The sequence below is a fragment of the Arvicanthis niloticus genome, chromosome 21 (assembly GCF_011762505.2).
Source record: "Arvicanthis niloticus isolate mArvNil1 chromosome 21, mArvNil1.pat.X, whole genome shotgun sequence".
In the NCBI taxonomy this organism is placed as follows: domain Eukaryota; kingdom Metazoa; phylum Chordata; class Mammalia; order Rodentia; family Muridae; genus Arvicanthis; species Arvicanthis niloticus.
The window spans coordinates 46080265-46092391 of NC_047678.1; positions in this window are offsets into that span (position 1 = coordinate 46080265).

The window sequence follows — 12127 nt, forward strand, 5'->3', positions numbered from 1 at the left end:
TTCTGTGCCCAGAGGAAAACATTGTTTATCACTCTTATCAAAGTTTTCCCAGTCCTGGTTAGAGTTCAGGGTGCTGTTCAGGGACGTGATTGTGTGGACTAAAGAGCTACAGAAAAGCCGAGTGGGACTGTAGCTCCACGAGGGGCACCCCATGAAAAATGCATCCAGGACAGAGGGAAGTGGGAGCTCTCTGTGGAGCCCGATGATGTCCAGAGCTGTTTAACCTCTCAGGCAAATTTTTCCTTCCGTCCCCTCTGGCTGTTTCACACGCTCACAGTTCTCTTCTGGGAGAAAGTTTAGAGACTTGGAAGACAGAGGGGAGAGAACAAGACAATTATACCTTTAAGAATCCTCTCTTGTCTCTTCCTTGTGTACTTGAAGCAATGAACCTTAAGGAATGCAGCTTATTTAGGTTTTAGACTTGCAAAGCTGAAACAATATGCTATTTAAGGCCAACCATTTTTGTTCTGAAAAAAAAAACAACATTGTTGGGAAGATTTAGTACTGCAGGAAGGCAAAAACATTCTCCACAACGGACGGGGACCCGTGGCTCTAAGGTGGGACCCTGTAAATAAACAGTGGGTATATAAAAATGTGTAGACTTGTAACTTGGCTTTAACTTCTTTCTTTTTTGAGATTCCTTTTTTTTTTTTTTTTTTTTTTTTTTTTTTTTTTTTTTTTTTTTTTTTTTTTAGGTTGAGATCACAAACAGGAGGACGGACACACCCAGCAGCTGTAGAAGCAGGAAACAGTTATTCTAAAACTGAAAGGGGGTTGGGGGGAAGCATGAAAACTCAGAGTATCTCTGCGTTTTGTTCTGGGTAGCTTGGCTTTCGAAGTGGGCCTTTCTGTGTGCGACTAAGGATGGAGATGGTTGGCTCTCTGTGTATAGCACATGGGGGGGGGGTAGATTTTTGTAACCATGTCCTCTAGAAAACCCTAACTGAGATCACCTTTCAGAAGTGTTAGGAACCAAGCCGGCAGGGACAGTCAGAGGCACTTAGAAGCACCTGCAGTCACTTCAAGCCAGAGGATGGCTAAAAGGGTGAACTGGCCTGGGCTTGGCAGAACTCCACTTGGTGTGGGGTCATTTAACTCTAAAACACACAGACGTTGAAGAATGCAGAAAAGGGCGCTCTTCACCTCTCATATTCCCCGTGTCCCTGCATAACTAAATGATGCCCACAGGTATTGTGTGTTTGGCTTCCAGAGATGCTGGATTCACCAACACAGTCCTGTGAGAACCAGCCAGTTTTCACAGAACAAATGACTTCTCTTTTAGAAAACCGAAACCTAGATGAGAAACCGCAGAGGGGTACTGCTCTCTTTCTGCTGCCACAGGACAGCGTCTGAAATAATGGATAGATGAGAGCAGGTACCTGTGAGACGAGGAGCGTAAGCTACAGATTAGTCAGACTGTCAAATGTTTTATTGTTCTTTCAAAAGGATTTAAACCAGGCTGTGCACCTTCCCTCACTCAGAAAGCTCTCGCACCATCTCAAACTGGCTTCAGCTAGCAATATTTTGTTAAACCCAAAAGTAAAACTGTTTGAATTTCAAAAGAAAAATCCAGTTCTGAGAAAAATTAGCCTTATTTTAATTTTAAACAAAAACGAAGGCTGTTTTGTGTTACTTTACACACTCTTCTCTTTTTTTCTTTTTTTTGGCTTTTTGAGACAGGGTTTCTCTGTGTAGTCCTGGCTGTCCTGAAACTCACTCTGTAAACCAGGCTGGCCTCGAACCAGAAATCCACCTGCCTCTGCCTCCCGAGTGCTGGGATTAAAGGCGTGCACCACCACTACTCAGCTACACACTCTTCTCATACTACAGCACCTAGGCAATTCTAACTCAGGCAAGCATTAATACTGACAGGCACTACATGAAGACCCTTACACATGAATATATATATTTTACAAAGAAAAAATGGGTACGAGGGCTCACCCCTGTAATCCTGTAAACCTGGGGAAGGAGGTAGGAGGATCAGGGGTTGAAGACCATTCTTATCTACATGTTAAGTTCAGTCTACAGTGGGTTACAGGAGAACCTGCCTCAATCAAACAAACAATATTCTCATTTTATTCAAGTTGTTTCTGGTTTGCAGCAAAATTGAAAGAAATTTCGATGCTTCTCCCATCCTGCCTCAGCCTCCCCATCATTAATATCCTTTACCAGAATGATACATTTGTTACAGCTGGGGAGTCCCCCCCCCCATAGTTACTATCCTCTACCAAAATGATACATTTGTTACAACTAGGGAGCCACCACCTGCATCTCATTATCACCCAAAGCATAATTTATATTAGCATGCACATTGTGTGCAGATGTAGTGTGTGCACATTCATGTACTCAAATACAGGCACATGTCATCGAGCACCCGTGGGGGCCAAGGAAACCTCAAATGTTGTCCACACCTTCCATCTTCTTTGAGAGAGGGTCTGTGATTTTTTTTCTTTCCTTTCTTTCTTTCTTTCTTTCTTTCTTTCTTTCTTTCTGTCTTTCTTTCTTTCTTTCTTCTTTCTCTTTCTTTCTTTCTTTCTTTCTTTCTTTCTTTCTTTCTTTCTTTCTTTCTTCCTTCCTTCCTTCCTTCTTTCCCCCTTTCTTTCTTCCTTCCTTCCTTTCTTTCTTTCTTTCTTTCTTTCTTTTTTTCTTCTTTTACTGTGTACACCAATCTAGCTGACCCCATTTTCCCCACAGAGGTACTAGGATCGCAGATGCTCTTGGTCCAGGGTTACGTGGGTTCTGGAGATTCAAACTCAGGCTCTCAGACTAGGATAGTGCTTTACCCACAGAGCCATCTTCCTGTCTTCGGTGATTTCCATTTATATGAGGTTTGTGCACCTTCCCACAATACATATCGAAGCGCACGCATCCATACAATGTCATAAGAGTATTTTCCACTACCCACCCCCACCCCCCAGTTTCATGCTCTTCAACCACTGTGTCAAAATAATATGGATTTTAAAAATTAGGAAGATCTTTGATTCTTTGACAATTCCATCCATGTAAATAGCGTATCTTGGTCATATCCACCTCATACATCCCCTTCTGTCTTCATGTCCTGTTTGTTTGTTTGTTTGTTTGTTTTGTTTTGTTTTTGTAACTCCAACAGAAAATTAATGCTGCCTGCTAGAATGCTGACAGCACCTCTTTAGCATGGCTTTGTGTCTTCAGCAGACAACCACATCTGAAGTGAGTTCACAAATTCAATGGCCATGTCATGTCTAGACACAGAAAAGGACATGGAGTTATGATGAACGTGATCTTACCAAGTTTAAATTTATAATTGAGGATTTCCCTTGTAGGGTCTACATGCTTGACTGAGGAAGGGTGGAAATTGACCTTTTCTTCTGTTGATCCATGTTGGGAGCCGACTTTTAGCAGAAAGCGGCTATCAGCTTTGCAGCCATCTTGAGCCATATACCCTGACATGAGACTTGTTTTACATCAGCCTACAACAGCTGAGCACACTCTTATAACATCTTGGTTTAGATGCCCAGGATCTTTCCTTGGGTGTGTGAGATTAAAGGTGTGTGAGATTAAAGGTGTGTAACTTAAGAGTGTGACTTAGAGATCAGATTTAGAGACAAGACCTAGGGGCATGACTTAAAGGCGTGACCAAAACGCATGGCTTAGAAGTGAGACATATAAAAGGCGAGAGGCAGACAGGAGAGTTCAGAACAATTTGGAGTAACATTCAGACACTAGGAGTAGGAGTAGACATTAGACACTCGGAAGAGAACAACAGGAGTACAACTAGGAACTAGGAGGAGTACAACTAGGAACTAGGAACTAGGAACTCAAGACTTGGGACTTGGACTAGGAAGAGAGACTTTAAACAGGATTGAATCGCACTCTGTCTGGTCTCCATTCTTCGAGTCCGTCCTCACTCTCTCTCTTGCTGAACCCTGACCCGCAGATGGGAGCGGCAGCTTGGGCCAGGAAACAGTGGCCGCCAAACGTGGAGTGGAGAGGGCCACAACATTTTTGGCCGCCCAAAGTGGGGCAGCTTGGGCCTCAACATTTTTGGCGCCTGAACGTGGGCTAGTGTGGTCCTCAACAGATCCAATCTATGCCCACAGGCAGACAAGGTGATGAAGTCCAGCTTTCCAGCAGAGAGGGAACTGAGATCTCCAGCAGAAAGCAGCCGTCTTTGCCCTCTGTTGACTCCTCATGTTCTACTTGTCTTATGTTTGTTTGTTTGGTTGGTTGGTTAGTTTGACACTCCAAGGAGTGTCAAAGTCCACATCCACATCACACTTCACAGTGGACACAAACTTACCAGGTTTGGGCTCTATAACCCATAGCTCATAGTTCTTATTGAGGTTGATAGAGTCATACTCCAGACTGTCACACAGGCAAAGTTTCTTTCAACATATCTCTAATACTGCTTTGGGGTTGGTAAATATCCAGGAAGGCCAGGCTCTGAGGCTAGAATTTGGAGCATAGGGCCAATTGCAAGTTGATGTTCTCCACCTGAACCACCACAACAGCAAACTCTGCATCATCCATCTGGGGTAAGTAGCAGACGTCTTCAACAACAAGGAACCTCAGCACACCATAGCATATCATGAGGCCCAAGTCCTCAGCTTGAACAGCAGAGGGATGGGTAAAGTCTGTGATCAAGGGCTGAGCTATCATTAGGTCCTGCTGGTGAGGACAGAGAGAAGCAGTGACAGTGTGTGAAGCATGGACCTGTCTACTGTGAGAACACAGTGTCTAAGTTGAAAGAACATGATAGACACATCTTTGCCAACGACACCTCTGTGAACCATGGGGAATTCTCTTCATGGTCACCACTGCACTCAGGCTTGACTTTTGAGACCCGTAGTAGCTCAGGCTAGCCTGAGGCTCACCATTTATTCCAGGGTGGCCTTGTATTCTGCTGCCCCAGTGTCTGTGCTGGGATTACAGCTGTGTGCCACCACATCTTGTTGATTGGAAATGGTTCTCCTTATCATACGGTTCTGTGTTGCTTTCATTCTTTTTAAAAAAAAAAAAATCAAGCAAAAAGAACAACCATCTCTTACAGGGAAGAGGTGGTTTCTAACTCTAATTGTGTCCCCAAGGGTGGGATTGAAATGGAATGAGAAGAGGCAGCAGCACAAAACATTCTAATGTATTTGTGGGAAGAATCTCTAAAGTGAGCTGATTGGTTAAACTAAGGCTATGAGGAGGCAGTTGGGAAAAGCCAGAAAGAGCTGGGAGGGTCCAGGGAAAGAGAGAAGCTTGTTGAGGGGAGCTACAGAATGTGAGTGCCACCTCGAGCCTAGAAATGGGGTCTTCCTGTGCCACTTGCTCCCAGTGCTGAGCCCATTATAGATTTGTTTATAAACAAGTGCTAAATAAATTGTAATGAATAAATTAATACTTCTAAATTGTCATTATAATTTTCTTTCTGTGCTTGTTTTATCTTCTTTCACGTTGTGCTTGCACAGCTAAACCGGAGTTGGGTCTGGCTCCTGAGAGCATATAGGTCTTTTTTCTAAGCCCAGTTTTCTTGTCTGTAGCACAACACCAGCTCTTCAATAAAATGCTACAACATAGGGTTGGAACCTGTTCCATTTCCAGAATTCTTTCTCATTTTTCCTAAATAAATCTATGTTCTCTCTGCTCACAAACAAGAGATCACACCACACCATGCTCCTCCTCCCCTGTGCACGCTCCTACTCTGTGTGCTTCTCTAGGTTCACAAACTACAACCTTTTTGTGATAATCATTTTCAGTTCTCCTTAGTCATATTTCTTTTCTTGAGACAGCACCTCGCTACGTAGCCCTGGTTTGCCTAGAACTCACCATGTAGGCAAGGCTTAGCCACATTTCTCACAGGCAAGTTTCAATGATTGTCCGGCCGTACGTTTCAAGAATTTGTACCCATCATTGATAACACAACCTTTTGACGTTGCAATATGATGCCATTGTCTCCAAATGTGTTGAGCAGTGTTCTCAAGTATCCTGGATTATATGCAACCCATGGGCCACAGGATGAACACATCCTATCGATTACCTATCATTCTTGTTTTCATTACCTATAATTGCTTTATTTACATTAGCAGGAAGGGTGCTCCGATCCACCATGACACTTTATGTCTCTAATAGATGAAATCTGGAGATGAGTTCAGTGTACTTAGTAATACAGCCCTTTATGCCTGCTTTTCTTTATGCATGGTGCATGCATGGTGTGTGTGTGTGTGTGTGTGTGTGTGTGTGCATGATCATGTGACTGCTTGTACATGTGTGTGTACATGTGGAATCCTGAAGTTAATATCAGACCTTTTTCTTACTTGCTCTCCACCTTTCTTTGAGAAAGGGTCTCTAACTGAATCTGAAGCTCATCCATGGCTGAGGTGGCTGACCAACAAGCGACAGGGATCCACCTCTCTCCAGTCCCCCATCACCGAGTTACAGATACACATGCCATGCATGCTGACTTTTATATGGCCCCTGGGATTGAAACTCTAGTTTTTGTGCTTCTAGAGCAGGCACTCTGTTGACTAATACATTGTGGTGATTTGTATATACCTGGCCCAGAGAGTGGCATGATGAAGAGGTATGGCCTTGTTGGAGTAGATGTATCACTGTGAGCATGGCCCGGAAGCCGGTCTTCTCCTAGCGGCCTGCAGATGAAGATGGAGAACTCTCAGCTCCTCCAGCACCATGCCTGCCTGGATGTTGCCATGCTCCTGCCTTGATGATAATGAACTGAACCTCTGAACCTGTAAGCCAGCTCCAATTAAAGGTTTTCCTTATAAGAGTTGCTTTGGTCATGGTGTCTGTTCACCTCAGTGAAACCCTAAGACAGCTATCTTCCTAGCCCACTTCCAACTTCTGATTGACCAAAACAAGGTCTGTTAAAACTGACCCCCCCCCCCCCAATTTCCCAAAAGACCATTGGGCCATCAACATGGCTCAGTAAGTAAAGGCATCTGTTGTCAAGACTGAAGACCTGAGTTTTCCCGGGACCCACAGGATAGAAGAAGCACTATCCTCTGTGGCCTTCACTGACACAAGCATGCCCTCCTCTCCTGCCCACCTACATAAAAAATAAAACATAATTTAAAAAAAAAGTAAGCTTTCAGGAAAAAAAATAGAAAATAATGTTGTCCAAATGTCAAACAATAGTAAGAATTACTAGACTTACTTTGAGTTATGGCTTTTATGGGATTGTGAAAATTTTTCAAAAGAGCAATACATCTAATGCTTCAGCCCCAAGTTTTAAAGTTTCAAAGAAGTCTGAGGAAAGTCCAACATCTGCCGAGCCTACTCACAGATGTCACAGAAAGAACTGACTTTAGAGAGGGCTCAGTTGAGAAGTAAATACACTTCAACAATTTTTATATAATGGTTATGTCTTGGGGCCAAATATATTTATGTTGTATCTCCACCTTTCCTAACTACTAACCACATGACTCGTATGGCATCTCTCTATGTAATCACTGAAATAAGTGCCTCACTTGGTGACCAGCAATTATGACACCTTTCTTAGTTGGGATTTTCTTTTATTATCTTCTTATTATTGTGTATGTGCAAGGACATGGTGCACATATATGTGCATACACAGTGCATACCACAGTGCACTGGGAGAGAGGTTAAAGGACGACTTTCGAGAGCTGATTCTCTTTTTCCACCACATGGGTTCTAGGGGTGGCACCAGGTTGTCAGGCTTAGCAAGTGCCTTAACCTGAAGAGCCATCTCACCAGCCTCAGCCCCAGGTAAAGGTTTTATTTTTGTTTTTGTGAAAGGGAGTCTCATATTCCAAGCTAGCCTTGGCTTCCCTATTTAGACCTTGAACTTTTTGTCCTACCTACAAGCTCTGGGATTATTAGTGAGCCACCACATCTGGCTCCTGTTGCTGTTTGTGAGGCAGTTGTCCGGGTTGACCTCGAACTCCAAATCCTCCAGCCTCAGTTGCCTACGTGCTGGGATTACAGAGACAAGCCAGTATATCCGATTGTACTTTCAATTATTAAATTGTATTTGCTACTGAGTGAACGATGACGGACTTTTGGTGACTGTCACTAGTCCATAAGATATATTTAGGGCTGGAGAGGGTAGGTAGGTGAAAGCCTAAGAGCCTGAGTTCAAATTCCAAGCACCCATATTCAAAAAGCACGTGTGCCTGTAACCCCAACTTTGGGGAGTGAGTGTAGGCAGATCCTAGGAGCTTCCTGGCAAGCCAACCTACCCCAGAGGAGAAGTTTTGGGATCAGGGAGAAATTCTTGATTCAAGGGAATTGAGGCAGAGGGATAGAAGACACCTGATGTCCTCCTCTGTACATATACAAGGCCCTCCATTCCACACAAGATGAAGAGTATGTGCAACATAGTATCCCTCCTTCACACGGCTGTCATTTGTATCTTTAGGACAGATAATATTTATATTAGACATGCACAATTGTCCTGTTGCCTCTTACTGCTGAGATTCATCCTTCTCAGTTTTGGGGTATGGGGAGGTGAGGAAGTTATAGAATAAAATAATACTGGGCAGTGGTGGCGCATGCCTTTAATCCAGGCACTTGGGAGGCAGAGACAGACGGATCTCTGAGTTCGAGGCCAGCCTGGTCTACAGAATGAGTTCCAGGACAGCCAGGGCTACACAGAGAAACCCTGTCTAGAAAAACCAAAAAAAAAAAAAAAAAAAACCAAAAAACAAACAAACAAACAAAAACCAAAAAACCAAAAAACAAAACGAGAGAGAGAGAGAGAGAGAGAGAGAGAGAGAGAGAGAGAGAATAAAATAATACATCACTCTAGTCCAGATGGTCAGCTTGTTTGGTGAAATTTGGTTAAGAAGTAACCACTTTATTTCTTTTTATATTAAGCAAGCAAAATTAGGAGAGCCCTGTTTTCCCATTTCGTTTGGTTGGATGAAAACAGAAAGAAATGGTGGGCCTGGAGGTACAGGCCTGTCATCCCAGCTACTCAGGAAGCTGAGGCAGGAGGTTTAAAAGTTCAAGGTAAATCCAAGAAGTTTCGAGAGCCTGTCTGGAAACACCTGAGAGGCAGAGGTAGGCAGAGGTCTGAGTTCAAGACCAGAGTTGTCTACATAGCGGGGTTTCGGGCCACACAAGAGAGCACCACAGTGAGACTCAGTCTCAAAACTCAACCAACAAAGTAACAACAGACAGCAGCAACAGTGAAACAAGAGGACATGGCAAAACATGAAGGTAGAGACAGGAGGAACACGTGTTCAAGACCAGCCTCTGGGAGGCTGGAGAGATGGCTCAGTGATTAGGAACGCTGGCTGTTCTTCCAAAGGAGTGGGTTCAATTTCCAGCACCCACATGGTGGCTCACAAACATCGATCACCCCAGTCTCATATAAAAATAATAAAGCTAAAAACAAACAAACAAACAAACAAACAAAACCCACAGGCTGCTACACAGCTGTCTAAGGCCAAACTGAACTATCTGAAATTGTATCAATAAATAAATAAATAAATAAATAAAAGTTTGAGAAAGGGCTGAGAATGTGGCCTAGGGGTTACGTGACTACCTAGCATGCACTAGTTCCTATGTTCAATTACCTATATCAAATAAAATAAAATAAAATAAAATAAAAAAGGAACCAAGGAAGGGAAAGTTTGTTTACAGTAGGGTCGTGCTATGCAGTCCAAGCTGGCTTTAAATTTTAGACCCACCTGCCTCAGCCTCAAGAGTGCTAAAACTATAGGTAAGCATCACCTTGCCCAGCTGGGGAGAAAACTATGAAGCAGTATGCGGGCTAAAGAATTGGTCCTCCTGTTTCATGAGAGAACCTAGCTGATAAAACCACAGTTGCATCAGAATGTACCCGGTGCATTGTGGGAACCCTATGAAAGAAGCAAGCATGGCGGGAGGGAATAATGAGCTTGGGGTGCACATAGCCGCTTTCCCAGCACAGCGAGCGTTTCCAATACAAGTAGCGGTACCTGTCTGTTTTAAAAGCTTAGGATGTGGTCTACACTCATCCCACTTGAGACAACGACTAACAACCCAAGTACGCACACAATAAATAAATGAAATGTAATTTTAAAAAAGTAGTCGTATCTGTGCTCTCTTGTCTCAGGACTTGGTCAGATAGTTGCTTCGGCAATTCCCAAATAACTATGCTATTTTTGCCTATAGGTAAGTAGTCTTTACACCTACAGTGTGAAATGGTCTTAGGAAACCCTTCACCCACTTGCGGGTTTTTTTTTTTTTTTATTAAGTAGTTTATTTACTTTACATTTCAACCATAGTTTCCCCTCCTTTCTCTCCTCCCGGTCCTTCTCTGCACCCCACTTCCCACCATCTTCCACTCCTCCTTTTACTCTTCAGAAAAGGGGAGGCCTCCTGTAGATATCAGCCAGCCTTGGCAGTAAAACTAAGCACATCTCAAATCCTCTCCTATTGAGGCTAGACAAGGCAGTACTGTTAGGGGAGGGGGTCCTAAAGCAGGTAGCAGAGTCAGAGAAGGCCCCTGCTCCTGCCATTAGGAGTCCCACAGGAAAACCAGGCTGTACACGGGTTACATATGTGCAGAGGACCTAGGTCAGTCCCATGCATACTCTCTGATTGGTGGTTCAAGTCTCTGTAGGTCCCCATGGGTTGTTGATTCTGTAGGGTTTGGTGTGTGTGTGTGTGTGTGTGTGTGAGTGTGTGTGTCCTTGACTCCTCTGGCTTCTTCAGTCATCCTTTCCCCATCTTCCACAGGCTTCCCCCATTATCCATCTACTGTTCTGCTGTGGGTCTCCGCATCTGTTTCCATTAGTTGCAGGGTGAAGCCTCTCAAGCGGACAGTTACGCTAAGCTCCTGTCTGAAGAATGTCATTAATAGTGTCAGGGGTGGGCTCCCTCTCATGGCACAGGTCTCAAGCTGGACCAGTCATTGGTTGGTCATCCCTCAGTCTCTGATTCATCTTTTCCCCTGCACGTCTTGTAGGTAGGGCGAGGTTTTGTGGCTCCCACCCGGCTTTGAGAACAGACCTAGGTTTTCAGGCAGTTATTCAGCAATTCATAACTAGTAACAGTGAAGTCTTGAAAAGATGCTTGGTGCCGGGCAGTGGTGGGGCACACCTTTAGTCCCAGCACTTCGGAGGCAGAGACAGGCAGATTTCTGAGTTCGAGGCCAGCCTGGTCTACAGAGTGAGTTCCAGGACAGCCACGTCCACACAGAGTAAACCCTGTCTCGAAAATGTTTGGAGCCGACTTTTAGCAGAAAGTGGCTAGTTCAACTTTGCAGCCATCTCGAGCCATATACCCTGACAAGAGACTTGTTTTTCAACAGCCTACCACAGCTGAAGCACACTCTGATAAACATCTTGTTCATCCCACGTATCTTGTTTTGCTGTTTAGTGCCCCCAGCTGCATGGTGCACGTGGTAAAGAGTCTTCAGCTGTGTTTCCCTGCTTGTGCTTATAAAGACTCAGGATTTCTTGCAAGGGAGACTGTGAGACAGTAAACAAGACTTGACTACACACCCTGTTTTGTCTCCATTCTTCGCTTCTGCTTCGTGTCTCTTGCCCCTCTATTCCCCTTCTCTCTCTCTCTCTCTCTCTCTCTCTCTCTCTCTCTCTCTCTCTCTCTCTCTCTCTCTCTCTCTCGACCGGAGCACTTAGCCCCAAAGCATGGGCAGTGTGGACAGCAACATAGTGGCCCCAAAGTGTGGGGCAGGGCAGTCCTCAACAGAAGAAAAAAAAAAAGAAAGAAAGAAAGAAAGAAAGAAAGAAAGAAAGAAAGAAAGAAAGAAAAGATGCTTCCTGTTGGGGACGTATTTCCAAACACCTGTGCCCTTAGATTTTAGAGACAGAAAAAGAGTAAGGATTTATGTTCAGTGATACAGTACCCTTGGAACAAAGAGGAAAGAGAAGGCTGAGAGTGTGTAGCTCAGCATATATGAAGCCCTGGATTTAATCCCAGAAATGGGGAAGGGGCGATTATTATCCAGATTTAAAATGATTCCCTGTAGGTAGGTTAAAAGAGATGGTCTTCCTCCCTCAAGTAGTTATGTAGCTGGATATACAACCTCCCCACCCAAAACATGGAATTTGTTGAAACTGCAGTGGGAAAGGATCCGAACATGTTCTTTACCAGTCTGGTAGGTCAGAGACTTACAAAGCTTTTAGCTGGCAAAGCCTGAATTTAGGCCACTGAGATTACCCTTTACTTT